Source organism: Cupressus sempervirens, chromosome 1 (genome assembly GCF_028749045.1).
Source record: "Cupressus sempervirens isolate cs-2001-9-10 chromosome 1, ASM2874904v1, whole genome shotgun sequence".
In the NCBI taxonomy this organism is placed as follows: Eukaryota; Viridiplantae; Streptophyta; class Pinopsida; order Cupressales; family Cupressaceae; genus Cupressus; species Cupressus sempervirens.
Genome location: NC_143118.1, coordinates 838,699,868 through 838,723,325, shown reverse-complemented (window position 1 = coordinate 838,723,325; position 23,458 = coordinate 838,699,868). Strand labels below are relative to the sequence as shown.

The 23,458-nt window shown below is 37.5% G+C and overlaps 1 protein-coding gene and 1 pseudogene across 2 annotated transcripts in view; both read right to left on the bottom strand.

Annotated features, from left to right (window-relative positions):
* SCC3 (sister-chromatid cohesion protein 3) overlaps positions 1 to 23,458 on the bottom strand; it is a 121,426-nt gene that overhangs the window by 74,038 nt on the left and 23,930 nt on the right. The gene's annotated exons all lie outside the window — the stretch shown is intronic.
* Positions 19,079 to 22,950, bottom strand: LOC149580460 (UMP-CMP kinase 3 pseudogene; annotated as a pseudogene).

Genomic DNA, 23,458 nt, shown 5'->3' with positions numbered 1-23,458 from the left:
GAGCAAATGTAATCAACTAAAAATGGTCATCTAGACTATGAGCCCCCTTTCTAACATTTTTCCATAATTTCTCTAATGATTATTTTTTATCAAATCCTCAAAAATCTATTTATTCGATTATAACCTATGGTATCACCACTTTATCCCAAGTTCGTATTTAATTAAAAAAAAATGTCCCCCTTTTAATTAAATAAAATTCCCCACTCACCTCTTATCCTAAGTGTGCACACATAAAGCATTATTCCTATTTTAGAAATAAAATAAAAGGCATTTTTGTCTACACATGAATGCACAATTTTCTATGTGAGAGGAATCTTCTATTTTTAAAATAACTTTAATTCTCCTCCAAACATTTCAAACCCTCTCAAAAGTCAATCATTAATTGTGATTGGTTGAGATGCTTGTGCACATGGATCACTCAAGATGTATTCTACTCCTTTGATTATTCATCTTTTGCCTTTTAATCTTTACCATCCATTTTTCTTCAAAAGGGAGGGCTCTCTCCTCATTCAAAAAATCTTAGTGTCTCATGCTATTGTTATGCTACAAGTTTTCTTGGTGATTTTGGAGACTTGGAGCATTCTTGCATTTTTGCATTTTTGCATTTTAGCTTAGCTCTCATTCTACTTGCATTATGGCATACTTTTTATCTTAGCTTCATTTATGCTTTAGCTTAGTTCTCTTTGTTAGCTTGCATTTCATTTAGAATAGCTTGCGTTTCATTTAGAATAACTTGCATTTGCATTGCATTTTATTCTAGATTCTTGGATATTGGCACTTTTGCCTCTACTCTTTGAATCTCTCATTCTATGGTGCACCTTGCAAGGGTTGCATAGTTCGGTTCATTTAAAAGCCACCATCTTGTACCCTTTGCACGTCATAGATAGAGAGCTATAAGCTGGCTCTTGAGACTCCCTCTTCCATGGGTTCTCTCAAGAATAATGGTTTATAGAAGTGTGACAGTTTTATACACACAGACCCCAAACCTTGTTGTCCTAATCAGTTGTTATGATGAAGTAGAAATGTATCAAGGGGCTATGTATAACCCAATAGATGGTGACAATCCGACCTAAATAGATGATGTAAAAAACAAACTACTCAAAAGCTGAAACTAACACCACATGTACATCAAAACCCATACCGTTGTCATAAATCTGTAAAACCCCCAAGTGCATGGGTGCTATGAGTAAGTACGAAGCTGAAAAGCTAATCATTATGATTGAAACATAGCTCACATCAATACTCAACCAAGATCTATTCAATGGCTGATATAGGAAATCCATCCAACTCCTGTATGGGATGAAATCGAAAACTATGTTTGGATTGATCTAATGACAAGCAACAGTAGTCAATTCACCACTCCCATCTTGTGACCTAGATTCACTGCTAGAAACTGTACCAGGATCCAATATCTTGAAATCAAAATCATACTCTTCATGGCAACCAAAAGGAGTTCCTTCGCTTATCAAAAAAAGGGGATTATCAGAAGTCCAATCAGCAGCAACTTCAAACAAAGGGTTGTCTATAAGCTGAATGTGATCTGAAGTTTTGATACTTGATCATTTGGGGCAGCTATCCAAGTCATACGTCTGCTAAATGCTATCAAGTTCATCAATGACTTCTTGAAAAAACTCCTGCCTCACTTTACCCTCATGTTCCCGAGAGTGATTTGTTACCTTGACTGATTTTCTACTTCCTAAAGAGAAAATTGAGTTTCATCCAATGCCTCATGAGCATACTTAAGCTCCCTATTGAGCTCTGTAATCTCATTCTTTTTTCTATTTGACTTATCAGTGTGTATTTCAGCAACCTTAAGAATATAATCCTTGTCGGATAGTAAATATAAATAATCTGATTTCATAGCTTCGAGAACTGTTTTGACCACCTGCAAATCAGCAACATGTCAAACTCCTTCCTCTTCCCTTTGAGCCTTCTTCTAGAGATCTTCAACCATCTTGTGAGTGCTATCATAACGTACCAAAGATGCCACAATCATGTCTTCACTAACCTTCAACGGGTTCTTTAAAGTGTTCATTTCATCATTGTCCTATTGAAGCGGTTCATCGTCTTGCAGTGTCATGTCAATCTGTTCCTCTAAATTTATGTCATGGGCAACACAAATAGATGATTCATCATACAAAGATTCCAACCTGCTATTACTTTGTGTGGAACCAACCTCATCAACCTGCTTGTCAAAGCTAACCTCTAAATCCCCAACGTAAAAACTAGCACCCTGTGTAACATCTCCTACAGGATTGTGAGAAGGCTGCAAATCAATGGTAGTTGATTGTTCTTCTATTTCAAGACCCTTTAGTCAATGATTTTGGTCTACCGGAAATTCTTCATATGTACCTTTACGCTGGTCTTTTGCGAGGAGATCCTGATTCCAAATACTTTCTTTTTGCCATATAAATCTTATTTTGCTGCTCTAGATGAAAATCCATGTAATCATTGAAAGATAAATCATTCTGAATTCAGGTAGGCAATTCTTTATACTCTCCATAAATGTCGAGTATTTCTGCTCTTATATCGAATTCAAAATTCTGAGCTAACTGCTCTTGTGGCTTCATAGTACCCTTCCTGATTTTATCCAAATCTTTTCCCATTGCTGAAAGTTGTTATCCTGTTACTGTAAGTCTGACAACAACTACATTCTTCCCCAAAATTGCCTTCTTCAAATAATCAAACTATCTTAATTTCTATATTGATTGACAATATCAACAGGATTTGGTATTCCTCAATCTAACTTCACTCAAGGCATACATACACAAAAATCTTTGAAAATTGATAATAAAATATTCTCTTCCCTTCAATTAAGACAACGTATTTCCCAATATTTCCTGATGCACTATTTTCTAAAAGTAGTAGTCTTGTTGATTGCTGTTACCAAACGCATGTTGTAGTTTTGTCAAACACTTAGCCTGCCGGTAGAAGAATCTGTTCTTGATTGCAAATAGTTATAACACACTTTCAAGCTTTCATGACGAAGTACTTGTATATATGGAATGGATCTACAACTGACAACCGCAACAAAAGTTGGAACCACAACTTAAGTAATCCAGTATTGCCCTATTTATAGACTAAACCAGAATATTAAGAAATAGCAGTCACACTATGATACACTATTTATTACACAACAATATTAATCTTTGACAATTATTAACAGATGCCTAAGACCCCATGCCAGATATTAGAATTTGTGACAAACTCCTGCACAACTATAGCTGAAAATATGAGTGACTGCCTGTGTCTTGGAACAACATCTATTATCTTGTAGACATCTATTATCTTGTGAAGGTCCTCGTTAAACTCCAGGTTTAACAACCAATCATCTTCATCAAGGACAAGTAATTCCAATCCCATTAAACGGTTCGAAAAGGCTGGTTCATTATCAATATGTTCCAATACCCTCCTAGGTGTAGCTACTACGATCTGACAAGAATTTGTTTCAAATTGTATTTCCTCTTTCTATTATTTAGTACCCTCAGTGACTACCTGGACGGCAATGTTATTATGGTATTTCAACAAGGCATTCGACTCTACAACAGTCTAGATTGCAAGTTCTCGAGTAGGACACAAAATCAGTACAACAATGAGTTTCTTTAGATTTTGACTGGGTGGAGACAACTTTACAACTACCTCAATTGCTGGAAGTTGTTCCTCTTTTAGCTTTGACCAATGCCTCAAAATCACTAGACTACTTCAAGTTTATTTGACTACAATAATATCAAATCCAGAGGTATACTATTCATTTCTTCGAAATTGGTAGATAAGTCACTCTCTAGGACTCTTTCAACAGACAAACAATACAACATGATGCCAAATAATCACAGATTTGTGAATCAATCACTTAATCTCTGTGCTCGCTTCCAATCTAATGTGCTCGTTGAAAGTCTATAGAATGATAAACCGTGATTAACGATATTGTAGGTAAACGTCCCATCCACAAGAATGCTTCTTTATAGGAAATATTAACCTCCAGGCCTGTATTCCCAACAATTCTTTGGAATATGATCACAGCTTAACATAACACTATTCCACAACCAGTACCACCCTGCACAGCGGCTTAATATACCATATCGCAAACATATATCAGTAGCTTGTCAAAATAAATACATCTCCAGCATTTCTTTGAAGTCCTGACAAATCTCCTCTAATAATGCTTAGAAGTTAACCGACCAACTCTTTAGTTGAGTATCATCACCATTGCATCCTCCAAATACCTGATGTTTCATATATATTAAGGAGCTATGTAATTTATTTCTCCTTAACCTTGAAAATCGACAATGCTTCTTGCCTATGGTTAATATATGCTCGTCGTTTTACTATGCATGCTCTTGTAAGACTCAAACTGAGAGTAGTATTTACTCCTTCAAGGTTGAAATGTCTCCACAAAAGGGAATGCAGCAGACTCAAAGTAAACTTTCAATTAATTTTCTTCTAAATAATATTCTTTCTCAATCAACTGCATACCACAATTTGCAAGTAATTTTGAAAGGAATGTTGTTTCTTCAATAACCTCATAGGCTAGCAAGAAAACCAGCTCTGATACCACTGAAATATCCCAAACCAAATATTGACCCGATTTCGTCCTCAAAATAACATTCAGCTCATAAACATTTGAAATCGTATTATAAATAAACCCACAGTGTAAACCATAAAAAATTAATCCCAATAGATATTTATCCAACTTCTTCATGAATATAATATTCAGCACTTAAACATATGAAATTTTGTTACAAACCAGCATTATAAAAAACCCAGTAAATTCTCATAAAACTCCCTAAAACATGTTATTCCATTATACAACAACAATACAATAACCACCATTCAGAATCCAATCTTAAACGTAGAATTTATAGTCGGATTGGAACACTAAGGGAAGAACCTGTAAGCGCATATGAGACACCTGAAGTGATGTCTCCACAAACAATGGGTTTGCGTCCACTGTCTGCTGGCACGAGGGGCTACGTCCTCACACTAGCTGAAAGCTGAAGCTTTTCAAATACTCTCGCAAGAGAGAAACTGATTATCTAAATAATAAATCAAACATGCCCAAATGAAAGAGTCTCTTCTCCTTTTATTCTCACAGCTGTGACTCTTCGACTTCCCTCTAGGCTTTTCGTCTTATCTCTCCTTGTCATCTTTAGCCCACTTTGAATATTAAATTGACCTTTTATAATAAGAGTCCACGCTTTCATAATGAATTTTAATATCATATAAACGTGTTCTTTAATATTTATAATGCCCCAAAAAGGGGTCATTACATAAGTGTTGCAATCTTTAGGTGCTCACATCGATGTCGTCCTTTTACCAATGAAGATAGTAGGATTCAAAGGTTATGGCCAGGAATTAAAGTCTAATTCGCACTAGGTGCAAGTATGAAGATAAGTGTTGTGATGTGATTGTCGACAATGGGAGTATTGTCAATTTGGAATCATTTGAGATGGTCACACAAAGAGAGTCACCCACATCCCTATCAGATTTCCTAGTTGCAAGATGACCAAAAGGTCATGGTTAATAAACAACGCTTGGTGAAGTTCAAGATTAGGAGCTACCATGATGAGGTACTATCTGACATCATAACCCTGGATGCATGTCATATGTTGTTGGGGAGGTCATGGCATTTTGACACGCATGCTATGCATGATGGAGTTCGTCATAAACTGAAACCCCTAACGAAGGAAGAAGCAAAGGCATGCAGTAGTGCTAGGGTATGTCATGTTGATGGGAGAGAATTTCTAGATGGTATGAAACATCAACAACTATGTTATGCTTTAATAATTCCTAGGTGGATAAAGAAGGTAGTAGAGAAGTTCCAATAGAAATTTCAAATCTATTGACTGAGTTTCAGGACATCATATCCAATAATATCCCTAAGGGGTTACCGCAAAATAGACATAGTCCTTAGAGCTAATTTGCTTAATAAGGCTGCTCATTGGATAACTCCTGCTAAGATTTAGGATTTGAACTAACAAATTCAAGAATTGCTAAGGAAAGGTATGATTCGAGAGAGCCTAAATCCATGTGCAGTACCTACAGTACTGACACCAAAGAAGGATGGGAAGTGGAGGATGTGTATAGACTCTAGGGCCATAAACAAGCTAACCATCAAACATAGATTTCCCCTTTCTAGGATGGAGGATTTTATGGACTGCTTAAGTGAAGCTCAATACTTCACAAAGATGGACATCAAGTGTGGGTATCACAAGATTTGGATCAAATCCAAGAATGAATGGAAGAGTACATTTAAGACCAAGGAAGGTGTGTATGAGTGGTTAGCCATGCCCCTTGGGCTAACCAATGCACCGAGCACCTTCATGAAGCTCGTGAATGAGGTACTAAAGAAGTTTTTGGGAAAATTTGTTACTGCCTATTTAGATTATATTTGGATTTTCAGTGAGGCACTAGATGAGCATTTATTGCATATCCGAAGAGTCATTGCAAAGCTAAGGGAGGATAAACTTTTGATTAATTTGAAGAAGTGTAGCATTGTAAAAAAAAAAAAAAATTGGGGTTTGTTGCCTCACCTGATGGTCACAAAATGGACCCAGAAAAGGTGAAGGTCACCCTAGAATGGCCTACCCCAAGGTCAGCTACTGAGGTAAGGTCCTTCCATGGTTTGGCTAGATTTTACAAGAAGTTCATTAGAGAATGAGACAATGAGGGTGGATAGAAAAAAGTTCAAATGGACTACAAGAGATGCAAGGAACTTTAAATTATTAAAGAAGAATATGACAGAGCAACCTGTGTTAGCACTCCCTGATTTCAACAAGGTGTTCCAAGTGGATTGTGATGCTAGTGGTAATGCCATTGGAGTTGTTTAAGCAAAAAAGGTAAGCCCATTACATATTTCAATGAGAAATTAAATGGTGCAATGAAGTATTTTGTTTATGACTAGGAGTTCTATGCAATAGTTCAAGCATTAAAGAAATGAAGGCATTATCTATTGCCAAAGGAATTTGTTTTGTATATTGATCATCAAGCATTACAATATCTAAATAGCCAGCATAAATTGAATCAGAGGCACTTTTAATCGGTAGAGTTTTTGCAAAGCTATACATTTGTATTGAAGCATAGAAGTAGACGATCTAATAGGGTTGCAGATGCCTTAAGTAGGAGACAAATACTAATACTAATAGAAATGCAGATTGAGTTGGTTGGGTTTAATGAACTCAAAACTCTATACCCTAAGGATCCTAATTTTGCAAAGCCTTAGAAGGTTTGCAAGGAACTTGTTACTCTAGATATACAAGGTGGCTAAACTACATAATCCAAGATGGTATGTTATTCAAAGGGAGTTAGTTGTGTATTGCAAGGAGTTCAATGAGGGTGAACTTGATCAAAGAGAAACGTGGTGGAGGAATGGCAAGACACTTTGGTCGAGACAAGACCATTGCCATTGTCAGTAAGCATTATTTTTGACCTCTGCTGTCACAAAATGTGAAGAAATTTGTGTAGAGTTGTTGAGTGTCTTAGCTAAAGGAGTCAGTCAAAATATATGACTCTATCAGCTGCTACCTATTTCATCAAAACCTTGGGAAGATATAAGTATGGAAATTGTTCTTGGTTTACCAAGGACAAAAGGGGGGAATGATTCAATATTCATAGTGGTTGATAGGTTTTCAAAGATGGCTCATTTAATTCCTTGCCACAAGACCCATGATGCGGTTCACATCGCTGATTTATTCTTTAGAGAAGTAGTGAAGTTACATGGTCTTCCAAAGAGTATAGATTCAGACTGTGGTACCACGTTTGTTGGGTATTTTGGGAGAGAACCTTGTGGAATAAATTGAAGACAGAGTTGGAGTTCAGTTCTACACATCACCCACAAGATGATGAGCAGACTGAAGTAGTGAATAGAAATCTAGATAACCTGCTAAGATGCTTAGTAGGCAATAAGCCCAAGAGATGGGGCTTGATTCTACCATAGACAGAATTTGCTTAAAAATTATTCTGTGAACAAAAGTACTAGTAGGTCAAGATTCCAAATTGCAATATGCTTGCATACATTATGCTTACAATAACTTATAGACATCTTTATCACTTGTAATATGCTTACAATAGTATGCTTACATACACTATGCTTACAATAACTTATAGACATTTTTATCACTTCATCTTCCTTCTTCACTAGTACCACTAAAGATGCTAACCGACTCATATTGGAGTCCAATTTCAGCAGGTATTTATAAGGAGTCACGATAACAAGTTGTCCCTTGCTTTGATGTAGCAACCCCTACTAAATGTGGTTTACAAAAATAATAGTCACAAAATACTCCGGCATTAATTATACCTTTTAAATATTTTTAAAATTCTACCAAAAGGAAGTCTATCAATCTAGTAGAACTTGTTCCAGCTTACCAAATCTATACTAACAAATTTGTAATGCCCCTAATAGTTTATGCCCCCGAGATGATAGATTCATGACTGATGGATACAGTCTCCAATGTCTTGGTTGTTGTATCACTACTATAGACAAAAATTTGAAATGCTCAAGATAATCAATTAATTACAAGGAAGAGAACACTCCTCAAATAAGATATTACAGAAGATCTTTTAGTAAGAAAAATGATCAAGAATAAAGAAAAAATAGAAAGATTATAAATACTGACAAACAAAATATAAAGCTACTAAAACCTAACTAAACAAATTAAATGACCATTATAAGCTAAATATAACAATGTTATAAGTGAAATATAACAGTATTTCTTTAATATCCTCCCTTAATGGTCACTCTACTAGCTACACTAACTTTGTCCCGAAATTTTACAAGCTTATGCCAAACAATACTAAAAATGAACTCTTCACAGTCAATGCACGATTCTGAGAGTCAAAGATGGCAAGTATGCATTGGTTGCCTTCCAATATGATGTTGGATAATATAATATTGGAAAACGAGATAAAAATAGCTTCTCAAATACCTTCCATTTTATTGATAAAAAATCAACAAAAAATTAAAATCCCGACTCATTTAAACTTGAAAACAATAATTTAAAAAAATTAAAAATAGTCAAAAATAAAGTCCAAAACACTCCACTGCTTTGGAAAATAACAGCAACCCACGTTTTTTTTTTAATCATGCAAAAACTTAGAAGCAAACCAAAAGAACGGTTGGCAAAAAGCTCTATACCTTTCTCGGTATTTTATCAAAAATCATTCAAAAGCTTTGTTGGTAAAACCTTCAATCTCTAGAAGAAAAACCTACAATTTTTGTTACAAATCTGCAATGTCCCACTGTTTTGTTACAAAGCCGCAAATAAAGTCACGCAATTTTAGAAGTGAAAGAATCACATGCATTTTTTAAAAAATCAACCAAAAATTTTCTAAAATTTTCTCCCCAAATGTTGGCGATAAACTCTGAATTTTATTATGTAAAAAAATCCACCAAAAAACCATCAAATGCTTCTACAAATTTCTATGAAGTTCCCGAGTTAAACCATTTTTATTATGAAAACATCAACCAAAAAAATTTGTACAAATGCATACAGAAATCATCTACTTTGATCTCAAGGTTTTGCAAACCCAAACTCTAATACCATGAATTGATTGAGATAATCAATCAATTACAAAGGAGAGGAATACTCCTTAAATAAGAGATTAGAAAAGGTCTTTCTATAATGGAAAGGATTGATAACTAAAGACTTAATAGAAAGATACAAAATATTCTTATGGTAACTCAATGTTGAATTATTAAAACTCCTTATATAGATTTAAAATGACAATGTTTCTAAAAGAAACAATTGTGAACTAAAGACAAAAATAGAAACTACTTGATAAACTAAAGACTAAGATAATCATTGCAGAAACATTACAATATTCTAATACCCACCATTAATAGTCATCCTCTAACTACCTTGCGTAAGACTAAGGTTGTGCAGTTTTACACCATCACCCTACTGAATGCAGACCCCCTTGTTCATCTGGCTATGAGCAGCAAGTCCGATTGGTCTTTGAGTGTTGAATTGAGGTGGTAAAGCAGGATTTCGCTAAGTCTTCAAGTTTGGGATCAATGCAAGGGAAGCTAAAATGAGTAGGAGCTGGAGTCAAGCAAAGCAAAGGTCAATTTGAATCAGGGGACATAAGGGAAGGATGAGCTTAGCTTATAAGATCTAAGTATTCCTCAAGAGAGGGCGGAATCTACCCTCTCTCGAGCAATAAATCCTCTACACCACTGAATTTCCGATAAGTCCTTTGACTCCATTAAATTCCAAATACCCTGCTTTGAAGCCTTGAGAGATTCTGAGGTTAGATAGTGGGAATCAAAGAGCATGGTGAATATTCTTTGATTTGGGCAAAGCCTTATAAATGAGAGGAGTTTTACCATTTGAGGAAGAATCCTCTCACACCACCAGATCTTGCTCTAGACAGAGGATTTTGTCCTCTCTACTATATGATTCCCACCCTTTACCCAGAAGTTTTTCTTCTCAATACCCGAATCTCTGCCTCAATACAAATGGGATTTACTCTTTCTTTGCTGATTAGTAAGGAATTAGGTGCATAGGTGTGCCTATTTTATGAAGTTTAAAATGATAAAATCCTCCCCATGGTCAAATTCCACCATGGGGAGAGGAATAACCCTCATAACTACCAACTTTCCGCCCTAAGTAGCAACAAGTGATGAACACTGGCATGAGAGAAAATCCTCCCACATGTTCAACTCCGCCCTCTAAAGAGGATTTTATCCTCTTCGATGACTAATTTCCACCACTCCAGTCTAAGTCAGCTCACATGGGTGAAGATTTAATCCAAATTAAATTTGATTGGCCCGACTTAATCCCAAGTCAGCCTTTTGTTGAGAATCATGCCTTTTTTTTATGACGCCTATATTAAGAAGTTAGCAAGTTCATTTCTACTCCAAGTTAAAGGTGATCTTGTCTCTACGTGCATTGGCAGCAAAACCCCTTATTTGGAAATTGTCAACAAATTTCATCAACAAGGCAATAAATTGGCCCTTTAGATAGGTTGCAAATTAGCCCAAGGAGATGCTAACAAGCGCTTGGAGCTTTTTCAATCTTTAATTGCCTTTTCCTCATATGATCAAAAGTGAAATTCCTTTCTTCCTATAGAAAAATGCCAAACATTTTGGTATGGAGGAAAATCAAGACAAGGAGGATTAAGATAAATTAAGGCAAAATTGGATGTGAATAGTTGAGGGATCATTAGAATTAATTTGAGTTCAATTCATTAGGAGCCTCATTGAAACGACTTGAAAATATAATTTGGTGGACTTTATGGGTCTTGATGGAATAAAGGGAGTGAACTAATTGTTATGGGCCAAATTGTATAACGTTCTCAATTTTCTTTAATTAAGAGAAACTTACAAAGTTTTTTCAAATTCAAGAAATGAGAAATCTCATTAGGGCATTAAAGAGAAAGCATTTTAAAATCTAGAGTGCTTGTTTCAAGTTAAAACCCCAATCCTTACTAGTTGATCATAATTTAAAATCTGAGTCTAATTGAGGATTTATGATGGTAAGAAGGAGGTGGAATCTAGAAGAAATTTATCAAAATTCCATGTTTCTTTGTTTTATCTCCTCTCGTCAACTTGCAACTTTAATGCATTTTTATCTTGTTTTGCAAGGTGAATTCAAGAGGGGGAGCGAGGAAGCTAAGATGCTTGAGGACTTAAAATGGGAAAGAAAATTCAAGCTATCAAGAGGTAAGACTTAAAGTGTCTTCATGCATTAAAGTGTATTCTTAGTGTACACTTTGTCTTCGTGCATTAAAGTGTATTCTTCATGTACACTTTGTGTCTTCATGCATTAAGGTATATACTTCATGTATGCTTTGTGTTTGCATATATTCATATATTTCATATTTTCAAACAGATGTTTCAGGTGTGATTCTATATTTAATTGACCTAGAACAATAAGACTCAAAGACATGAATTTATAGATTAACATCAAAGTGAAAGACTTGTATAAATTTAACAATGCTCGAGGACAAGCAATTTTGGGGAGGGTAGGACTGTGATGTCCCCATCCTAGAGTTTGATAATAAATAATTTTATTAAAATGCAAAAGAAATATTTTATTAAAAAAATTATATAATAGTTTTAAAAAATTATTATTTGACCAATAGATTAAATCACAAACAAAGATTGTCATCACTACAAATAAAATAATCTTATTATGATTGTCTACTATTGAAATGATAATGATACTGTATGAATACTCAAGTAATAAATTAAATATATGAATAAACAAATAAATTATAATATAAAATGATTATACAATGAACAGCAAATTACATGAAGTATAGAAGCAATAACAATAAACACATACTAAACCAATCATCTAAGGGGTGTGATTATACAGAATCTGATTTGTTTAAGAAAGTCACAGCCCATACCAAAGAGTACACGGACCATATATAATACAAATCAATTTCATTCTCTAAGTACCGGAAAGGAGAATATAAATATAACATAATCAATAAGGATTACAAAAAGGAATGTATACCATTAATATTCAGAAAGGAATCAAAACATATTTAATTGCTTGCAAGTATTAGTGGCAGCTAGTAGTATGTTGTAACTTATCTATGCATCAATACTAATTTAAAAAATAGTATAACAGAATGCTATTAAGAATAAGGGGCCCATACATGATCTTGCATTTACAGAAATAATAATAAACTCAGAAGTGTGTATATATGTGTGTGTGTGTGTGTGTATATCATTTGTGTGTGTGTGTGTGTGTGTGTGTGTGTGTGTGTGTATATGTATATTATAATAACAATTAAAATGATATATGGATTTATTTTTTATTTTTTTTAAATAAAATGGACGGAGCCACTATATATATTATTAAAATAAAAACAGGTTCAAGGGTTCATTCGGGAAAGAACCTGAAAGAAAACCCGAAATAGTCACCCAATACAAAAATGTCAGGAGATTCCATACAAAAAACTCATCATAAGGTCTCTGACTCCTGAATCATTCAGCCAGCCAGAAGACTGCCCTGTCAACTGCAAAGGCCCATGACTGTGAAGGAGTGTGAAGCTGTTCACAACAGGTCTGTGAACATGCTTGAGAAGCAGACATAAAGCAAGAGAAGATTACATGTACGTGTTCCAAGGGTATGAACCAGCTGTTTCAGCATCATGAAAGGAGGAATATGCCGCTGGTAAAGATCAGCAAAATGATGAACAGCAATTAAAGTGGGATATCTAATTTGTTCCTGCACCATTGAACTCTTTGCCCTTTGTAACCATCAAGTCCCGTCTTCCAATGCCTTCCAATTGTATGGCAAAACATATGTGCCTATTAGCAATGAGTGAATGTGAATCCTAAAAGTTAAGAAATTTAAGAGATCAATTCAATAGCTTGTAGACTCAGCTATTTTCATGTTCAAGAAAATTGCACTCAACAGTAAATACTATGAATCAGCTGTTAGGAACCTGTGTGTTCCTTCTGTTTATTTTGTTAGAGTAGTGTTGTTGGATGCATATGCTTTGTAAGTCGTCCCGTGAGTATATTTTATTATCCCACATGCATAGGTAGTATTACTTTTCTAGATCGTACTCAGTATATAAGAATAGGTTGAGGCCCTTGATGGGCACGGACGAATTTATTGTATTGAGCTTGCTCAAAGGAGGTTACCCCCTCGAAGTGGCCTGCGATCAGTAGATTCATTCTGAGTTCTGCTATCACTTTGTATTCTGTTATTTCGAGCATTCTCACGATATTGCTATAAGGAGGTTCATCACATCTGGTATCAGAGCACTCTCTTGGGCTCGCTGGGTGGAAATTACATCAAATTTTTTTTTCTGTCGTGGCCTTCAGGTTCCTCTCACTTCTAATATCTCTTGTTATTGCAATAACTCTTTTCAGTTGTTCTGTCTGTGAGTGAATTTTTCTAAGTCGACTGTTCAAAAAAAAAAAAAAAAAAGAGTAAAAATTTTTCTGTTTTTTAGTCGTAGCTTCCTTGTTTGCTTTCTGTTTCTGCTCATACTTCCGCAAAACGTCTGCAATATCATTTCACATACTTCCTTCCTTGGCGACCCAACCCCAAATTTTACATATCAAAGCCCTAAATCCCTCATTTATCTAATTTTAGGGTTTGCCCTATCTTTTTCACCTCTCATCCAATCGCCACCAAACTGAGCCACAAGATTCAATTTCTCATTTTGCTCCCTTATCCCTCTTGGAATGTTCGCCTCATTTCGCCTCCCTACCCTTGAAACCCTCATTTTTCTGTTTCCCTTGTCCCCAGATAGTCTCCCACCACCCGTCGAACACCCATTTCCTATCTGAGTTTTACCCAAATCCAAGTTTGCCGTAACTAAAAAAGTTTTTGTTTCTCATCTTCTACCCATTCCAAAAAAAAAAAAAAAACCTTGCTTTATGGTTGTTACGCGTACAGGAGCAAAAATCATGGAAGAAGAAATGGCATCCCTCAAAACCAAACTTCAAGATCTGGATGACAAAATTCTGGGTCTTAACTTTCAGCAGTCAGCCATGAGCCGAAACCATTCAGGAGATATTGGGTCCTCTTCTGGCAATTTCCGTGGACCAAAGCTTGATTTTCCACGCTTCGATGGTTCTGATCCGACTGGATGGATCTATAGGGCAGAGCAGTATTTCAGCTTGCATAATACTTTGGATAACCACAAAGTCCCCCTTGCATCTTTTCATTTGGAACATGAAGCTCTTCAATGGTTCCGTTGGTACATCAAGGCTAATGTAGGCCCAACATGGAGAGAATTGTGTACCCTCATTTTGGAGCGCTTTGGCCCTAGTTCCTTTGATGATTTCACAGGAGCACTCACTAAACTGCGTCAAACAGGCACTGTAAGAGAATACCAGACAGAGTTTGAAAAATTAGCTAATCACACAGAGGGCTTGTCTGATGAATTCTTCCGTAGTTGTTTTGTCAGTGGTCTGAAGGATGCACTTCGCTCAGAAGTCAAAATGTTTCGACCTACTACAATGATGGAAGCCCTTGGGTTGGCTAAGTTAGCGGAAGACAAGATTAGTGCTCTACAACGCTCCAGATCTAATTTTGTTCCATTCAGAAATACAGGTTCTCACAACCCTCCAGTCATACCAGCTCCCAGAACTACTCCGATCAAGCACTTGTCTGAAACAGAGATGCAAGTCAGGCGAGACAAAGGGCTTTGTTATAATTGTGATGAGAAATGGTCTCGGGGCCATAGATGTGTTCAGCAAAAGCTCTATCTCTTGGATGTGGATTCTCCACCGGAACTGGAAGAATATGTAGATGCTCAGGAAACAGTGGATGATGAGGTTGAGCCTCACCAGCCTGAACCTCCTTCACCAGAAGCTCCACCAGAGATATCTGTCCATGCTTTGGCGGGAGTCACTACTCCACAAACCATGCGGGTCCAGGGTTTCTTCAAGAAGATCCCTCTTACTATACTCATTGATTCTGGTAGCACTCATAACTTCATTGATCCACGAATAGCCAAACAAGCTGATTGCTTTATCCATCCCTGCTCTAGCTTTGAAGTCATGATTGCCAATGGGGGCACTTTACCTTGTAAAGGGAAATGTCGCAATGTGCGTCTCTCTATTGGCGATTATAACATGCGCTCTGACATGTTTGCCTTACCCTTAGGTGGCTGTGATGTGGTTTTGGGTGCCCAATGGTTACGCACTCTTGGCCCCATTCTCTGGGATTTTGCTGAACTTTGGATGCAGTTTTCAGCCGAGGGGCACCAACACACTTTGAAAGGCTTACAACCAGGGTCTCTCAGCATCATCAGTTCACACCGTATGGAAAAACTTCTTAAGAAGAATTCACATGGTGTCATCGCTCAGCTCCATTCCATTTAGATGCAGCCATCAGCAGTCTCTAGCACTCCTGCCGATCTCCAACACATTTTGGACAAGTATTCTGGTGTATTTGCTGAACCTGTGGGATTACCTCCTTCTCGTCCAGAGGACCACCGTATTCAGCTCCTTCCTGGCAGTGTTCCGCCCAACATCAGGCCCTACCGCTACCCATTTCATCAGAAGACCGAAATCGAGATACTTGTCCGTGACTTACTGAAGCAAGGTATTATTCGCCCTAGTACCAGTTCCTTTTCTTCTCCAGTTCTGCTTGTTCGCAAAAAAGATGGGTCATGGCGACTCTGCATTGATTTCCGAGCACTTAATCATCTCACTATAAAGGACAAGTTTCCCATTCCAGTTGTTAATGAACTTCTTGATGAACTTCATGGGGCTCATTTTTTCTCCAAGTTAGATCTTCGTTCTGGGTATCATCAAATTCGGGTTAATGAGGAGGATATACCTAAAACTGCCTTCCGCACACATGATGGTCACTATGAATTTTTAGTCATGCCCTTTGGCCTCACGAATGCTCCTTCAACATTTCAGGCAGTGATGAATAACATATTTCGACCATACCTCCGGAAATTCATTCTGGTCTTCTTTGATGATATCCTCATATATAGCAAAACTTGGGCTGAGCATCTCCATCATCTGGAGCTTGTCTTGCAACTTCTCTCTGATCATCAACTCTGTGCAAAACTATCTAAATGTGTGTTTGGCCAGGAGGAAGTGGAGTATCTCGGGCATATTGTTGCACACCATGGAGTGCGGGTGGATCCTACAAAAATAGATGCCATGAAAACTTGGCCGCATCCTAAAACTCTCAAGAGCCTTCGGGGTTTTTTGGGGTTGACTGGCTACTGCCGCAAGTTTGTCAAAGATTACGGGAAAATTGCAGCACCATTGACAGCTCTGTTAAAAAAGGATGCCTTCTCCTGGACCCCTGTTGCTGAGACTGCATTTGAACAACTGAAACAGGCTATGTGCAGTACACCTGTTCTCGCAATGCCAGATTTTTCCAAACCCTTCACTATTGAGAGTGATGCTTGCGGCAATGGATTGGGTGCTGTTCTCCTGCAAGATGACCATCCTATTGCGTTCACTAGCAAAGCCCTCTCTGGTAAGAATCTAGCCCTCTCTACTTATGAAAAAGAAATGATGGCTATTTTGCATGCTGTACAGAAGTGGCGGCCATACCTCTTAGGGAGTCATTTTTGCATCAGAACCGATCACCAAAGTCTGAAATACTTCCTGGAACAACGGGTATCCTCTCCTACACAACAGAAATGGGTCAGCAAACTCATGGGGTATGATTATGAGATCACCTACAAGAAGGGTAAGGAGAATATTGTGGCAGATGCTCTTTCTCGCACATTTGATAATCAAGCTTCCCTTTCCGCTATTTCTATGCCCATTCCCAATTGGTTAGCGTCTGTTCAGCAGGGCTATGACAGTGACTCTTCTTTATCTCAAATCATTCACCAGCTAGCCAATAATCCTTCTGCTATACCACATTACTCTTGGGATGGTGCTTCTCTTCGATACAAGGGTCGGCTAGTGCTTCCTCAGAACCCAGCTCTACATCAGGCTATTTTTTATGAACTCCATGCTTCTCCTTCAGCAGGGCACTCAGGCTTCCTCAAAACTTATGAGCGAGCAAGGAGAAACTTCTTTTGGAAAGGGATGAAACAGACGATTCAACAGATGGTGGCTGAATGTGATACTTGCCAACGCCACAAGGGTGAAACGACCCTCCTTCCTGGCTTGCTCGAACCATTGCCCATCCCTACACGGATTTGGACTGATATTTCTATGGATTTCATTGAAGGGCTTCCTAAATCCGGTGGCAAGACAGTGATCTTGGTTGTGGTTGATCGTCTCTCGAAATATAGTCATTTTTGTGCCCTCAGCCACCCCTATACTGCCTCCTCTGTTGCACAAATCTTCATGGACCAGATATTTCGTCTTCATGGACTCCCTTCTTCCATTGTCTCTGATCGTGATGCAACTTTTACCAGTCATTTTTGGACTGAACTGTTTCAGAAAACTGGCACCAAACTGAAGATGAGTTCGGGCTATCACCCACAAACTGATGGTCAAACTGAAATTGTCAATAAATGCTTGGAAACTTATCTTCGTTGCTTCACTTCCGAACAGCAACATCAGTGGGCCAAGTGGCTCCCTTTAGCTGAATGGTGGTACAATACCTCTTACCACACTGCCTCTAAAATGACTCCATATGAAGCAGTCTATGGTCAGGCACCTCCAGTGCTCCTTCCCTACACTCCCAACAGCTCACCAGTCCAGGCAATTGACATAGTTCTCCGCAGCAGGGATCAGATTCTTCGTACCTTACAGGATAATCTTCACATGGCCCGTAATCGGATGAAACAGCAAGCAGATCAACACCGTTCTGAGCGCTCATTTCAAGTTGGGGATATGGTTTTTCTTCGTCTACAGCCATACAAACAATCCTCCCTAAAGCTGAAAGGGCGTCATAAGCTGGCCCCAAAATTTTATGGGCCTTATAAGGTTCTGCAGAAGATTGGTTCAGTTGCTTATAAACTGGAACTTCCTCCTTCCCGCATTCATCCAGTCTTTCATGTTTCTTGTCTAAAGAAAGTTCTGGGTACCACTGTCAGAGCACAAACTACTCTCCCTGAAATGGATACGGAAGGATCCATTATCCTGGAGCCGGTGGCAATCATTGACCAGCGCACTCGCCAGCTTCGCTCTCGCTCCATCTCTGAGGTCTTGATTCAGTGGCATGGCATGCAACCAGAGGATGCTACCTGGGAACCCCTTCTTCAGATTCAACAACAATTTCCACACCTTAAGCTTTGAGGACAAAGCTTTTTTCTAAGGGAGAGGGGATGTTAGGAACCTGTGTGTTCCTTCTGTTTATTTTGTTAGAGTAGTGTTGTTGGACGCATATGCTTTGTAAGTCGTCCCGTGAGTATATTTTATTATCCCACATGCATAGGTAGTATTACTTTTCTAGATCGTACTCAGTATATAAGAATAGGTTGAGGCCCTTGATGGGCACGGACGAATTTATTGTATTGAGCTTGCTCAAAGGAGGTTACCCCCTCGAAGTGGCCTGCGATCAGTAGATTCATTCTGAGTTCTGCTATCACTTTGTATTCTGTTATTTCGAGCATTCTCACGATATTGCTATAAGGAGGTTCATCACATCAGCATCTGCAACATGGACCATGATAGCCACAATCACTGAACACTTCCAAGTTCCCATGTCATCACTAATGCTAAGTCTAGTTAATTGTTCACACCATTCTCCTTTTCCTTAACTTGAACGAAAGGCTCAAAAAGCACTGTAATTCCTTCAAAAATAGTTTCCAATTGCCCCTGTTGCATCTATCTTTCGAACCTTCCCTTTATAATTAAAGTGCTCAATAACTGGGAGACTTGACTCAATAAAACTCTAAAGCGCTTACTAATTGTCTCAATGTTGTCATCCACTCGGCCCTGATTTCTGCTTAGAAACTACCTCTCCATTTCATCCTCGGGACAATCAAAGAAACGAACCAATTCAGGTACTATCCCTGTAACTTGCTCAAATGCTGCACAGTTTTCTTCATTTCGAGGAAATTCATCTATCAAAAACTTATCATTCTCACTTTCTCGCATTGTCCTTTGCAAAAGTTTAACTGTAACTTCTGAACGAACAATCTTTCCCTCCTTTATCATATTCTGGATCATTGTTTCATTTTCAGATCCTGAGTTAATCTCAGCACACAACAGATCTCTGGCACTAAGATGTGTAAATCCAAATTTTTCAACAATCTTTGCACATTGAGTACCTTTTCCACTACCTGGACCACCCAATACAAAAACGACATGCACCTTTTTCTCCACAAATTCAACTCCATTCTCTTCCTTCACTAAAACAGGCGCTTCAATCAAAGTGGTGCCATGAAATTTAACCTGGTGTATAAATGGGGTAGAAGATTGAAAATATCTTTGTAAGCCTGAGCAGGAATGGTCAAAACCAATGGAATGTAGGATAATTGATAAACGTCTCAGATATCTCCACAGCCCAACCCATGGAATTGTCAGCTTTTATACTTTCAAACAGCTCTTCCCTCTTCTCCTCCTTTAGAGTTTTAGAATCTGCAAATTGCAATGTGGCTAGAGTTTTCTGGTAAGAAGCCAAACAATATAAACATCCATAGATTATGGGACCCAGCACAGGGCCTCAACCAGCTTCATCAATGCCCATTATGCACGGCTCGCTGGTCCATGCAGGACATAGCTAAGAAATATTGTTTGTCATTGTATAAAACCAGTTTATAGCTAAGAAATATTCTTTCATTTTTTATTTGACTACATCCGCTCAATTGGTGGAGATTCCAAAGGCTGTGCATGATTTTGATCTGAATAATAGAACTGATCCAGTTCTCCAGGACAATTTAGCATTTACGGCTGAACCAATTATTGCCTCTGCAATTGGTTGGCCTCAGCCGATTATGATATATGGATTATTATTGGTAATCAAAATTATAAAATTAAACTTGTTGGGTCTCAAAATTGCAAGCTGGGGACCAGGATCTTTTTTACTTATAACCCCAAATGTACAATCTTGGCCAACAAACAGGTTTAACCACAAGAGAGTCAAATCCTCGACTCTTTTGGATCTGCTATACCAAGCAGATGTACCTTCGCAATTTATTGATTTCTACACAGATTTAACTAACTTGTGAAACAATCTATAATTGAAAAAATACGCTTCAAAATTATTAAAATCCTACATCTTATTTGGTAAAACAAATAAAATCTTATCATGGACCAGTCCCTTATTCATTTCAGGCTCAAAATCATCTTTCTCCAAGGATTCACATGCTTATATGAGACAGTCCAGGATTTTTTCATGAACCATCAACCATCCAACCCTATCATTGCAAATAAATTGAATTTTGCACTATTAACCAGTCTAATTGCCTTTAATCCTCTTAGAGAAACTAAGCAGATAGGAAATAACTAGACAACACTTCGCAATGACTTCCTATTTGTCCAGGTTAACACACAAAAAGCTCAATTTACTGCACAAGTTTTGAAGGTAGCAATTAAACATGCATCTAATTATTGTAAAAGATTGAACTTACAGAAATGAAAACTCATTGCACCTGAAATCTGAAAACAAGAGTCTACATATTGTATTCATATAGATGTATTTTATTTACACTGCATTTCATATATATTGTATCTATCTGCCTATCTTCATATATATATATATATACCCCTAGAGACGTAAAAGAAAAAGAGAAAAAAATGGTTGTGGTTTCCTCGAAGAGGAAGCGACAAGCTTCCAACTGTTTTATATTTTGATATTCATTATTTTACATCAAAAATTCAAAATCCTACAACTATTGATTCCTGCATAGTGACTACATTTCAGCCTTCAAAACATCCAAAGTCCCAATTCTCTATCACATCTTCAATCTGCTCCTCAAAGTCAGCTGGGTCCATCCTAAAGTCAATGAAGAGGGGCCCGGAGCTCTGCTTTTTCTTGCTCCTTCTCAAGCACAACCATGTCTTTTTTAGGATTGGCAGAAATATTTTGTGAGATCACCATTAGACCAGTTAGAATATCCTTCAACTACTGGTAATCCCATCGTTCCAGTCAAGTTATCCATTTGAGGAAAAACCAACATGTTTGTACATTTATGGAATGTTTTGTTACCAACTTTTGTTTACCATAAATGCAAAAGGATGTTTTGCACGAAGCATTCATCCTTGGAAATGATATTCCCAGTTCACCACCTTTTATGTGTCATTTATTTGATAATCCGTTCATTCATCGACGACCCTCTGTTCAGTGTGGATTATAATCTTTTGGTGTCCTTCCGATTAAACTTGAATATTGATTTACCCTTTAATCACATGCCACTTGTCAGTGATGTGACTCCTTCGCTGTGCCACAGTACTAATTTGCCCTTTGTCTGCAAAATTGATACAGATGCATCATGGGAATCATTTCATTTTTGTCCCCTTCAATTTTGGCTTTGAGGTCTTTAGATGGTTGCATTTAGGTGAAATATGCATTTGTGATCGTTAAATGTTGAGTTGTTGGCATTTGACAAGTTACATCAATTTGTGCATGGTTGCTCATTGGTCAATGGAAGTCAACATTGGTCAACAAGAAGTCAAAGTCATATTTTGGGTGGATTATGGTATAATGTTGTGTTTGGCATGTTTTTAAGTCATTTGGAAAGATTTGTAGGAATCTTGCATAGTCTTGTTCTTAAGTTGTCAAAAAAAAGTTGCGAAGTTGCAAAATGACAGAAGACAAAAGGTCATTTTGGATTTTTGTGCATTGGATGAGCATGGGAAGTTGAGAAGGCATCCCCCACATTAACATGTTTCGAGACATTTGAAAGGTTAATGAAGTTTTTGGAAAGATTTTGGGATGAGTAAACTCATGATTGTATGTGACTGTAATGACTGGTAAGAGCTTATTGGCCTGTGTTTGGCATATTTTTAAGTCGTTTGGAAATATTTGTACGGATCTTGCATAGTCTTGTTCTTAAGTTGTCAAAAAAATGTTGCAAAGTTGCAAAATGACAGAAGATGAAAGGTAATTTTGGATTTTTGTGCAACTTGTATTTTCTTTGAACATTTCTATTGGTAAATGATTTGAATACATGGAGGGGATAAATACACACATTCTACACACTTTGATTGAATAAGGTACATTGAATTAGTGGGCTTTGTTGAATTTTTTGTGATTGCTGGCCCTGTACAGACCTGAGACAGGAGTTTTGTAAACAATAGCCCATTCCTCCTAATTGCACCATTGGAAAATTCCAATTTTTGGCCAATAGAGGGATAGGCATGTGAAATGACTCTTACCACTAAACCACTGAAGACAAAACTAGACTGTGGAAAGAAAAATATTTGGCATTCACATGAGGAATAAAATGTGTTTTTTTGAACAATTTGCCAGTGATAACAAATTCAATGGGAACAGTATTTTAGTGTAATTTATAACAGAATAGCTAACTTTTCTTTAATGGAAATAAATAGCAAGTCTGGTTCAAACACAACTTGGTTTGCCAGGAATGGACGATTCATATGTATATTTCTTTTAACAACCAAATAGTAAGAAAAACCTGAATCCGAACCTCCATATTAAAGACCGATGGCAAAGTCGATCTTGACTGAGTCGCATTGAACTACTGATTTGTCCTTTTTCGTTTAAAGGGAATCGCTGTAATTGGTTCCAATCAGACCCGAGTTATTAACCCCCGCACATATTATTATTCCCTGCAATTAACAATAATCTTTCAGACTTCATGCGATCGCCAGTGATATCTGCGGATGCTGAATGAGATCGCTGGTATGATAATGGGAAAGAATGCTTCTCCCGCCTGATCACAATCCTCTTATTCCTAATCCAAGTGTTTGCAGATGGACGAATTTAAAACTTCCAATCTGTTTCCTCTCCTGATCCGTCCTCCAATCGTTTGGTCCTACTGCCGGCTAAATGCAATATCTCAACATCATTCAAACCTTCCGCCACCTGCTAACCCTGATGAGCCGTCCGGATACAGGAAAAGCCCTGTAACAATTCGGCTGCCAATTCGACCAAGTATGGAAGATTTATAGTCACGAATAGACCTCTTCTTTGGCGCTATA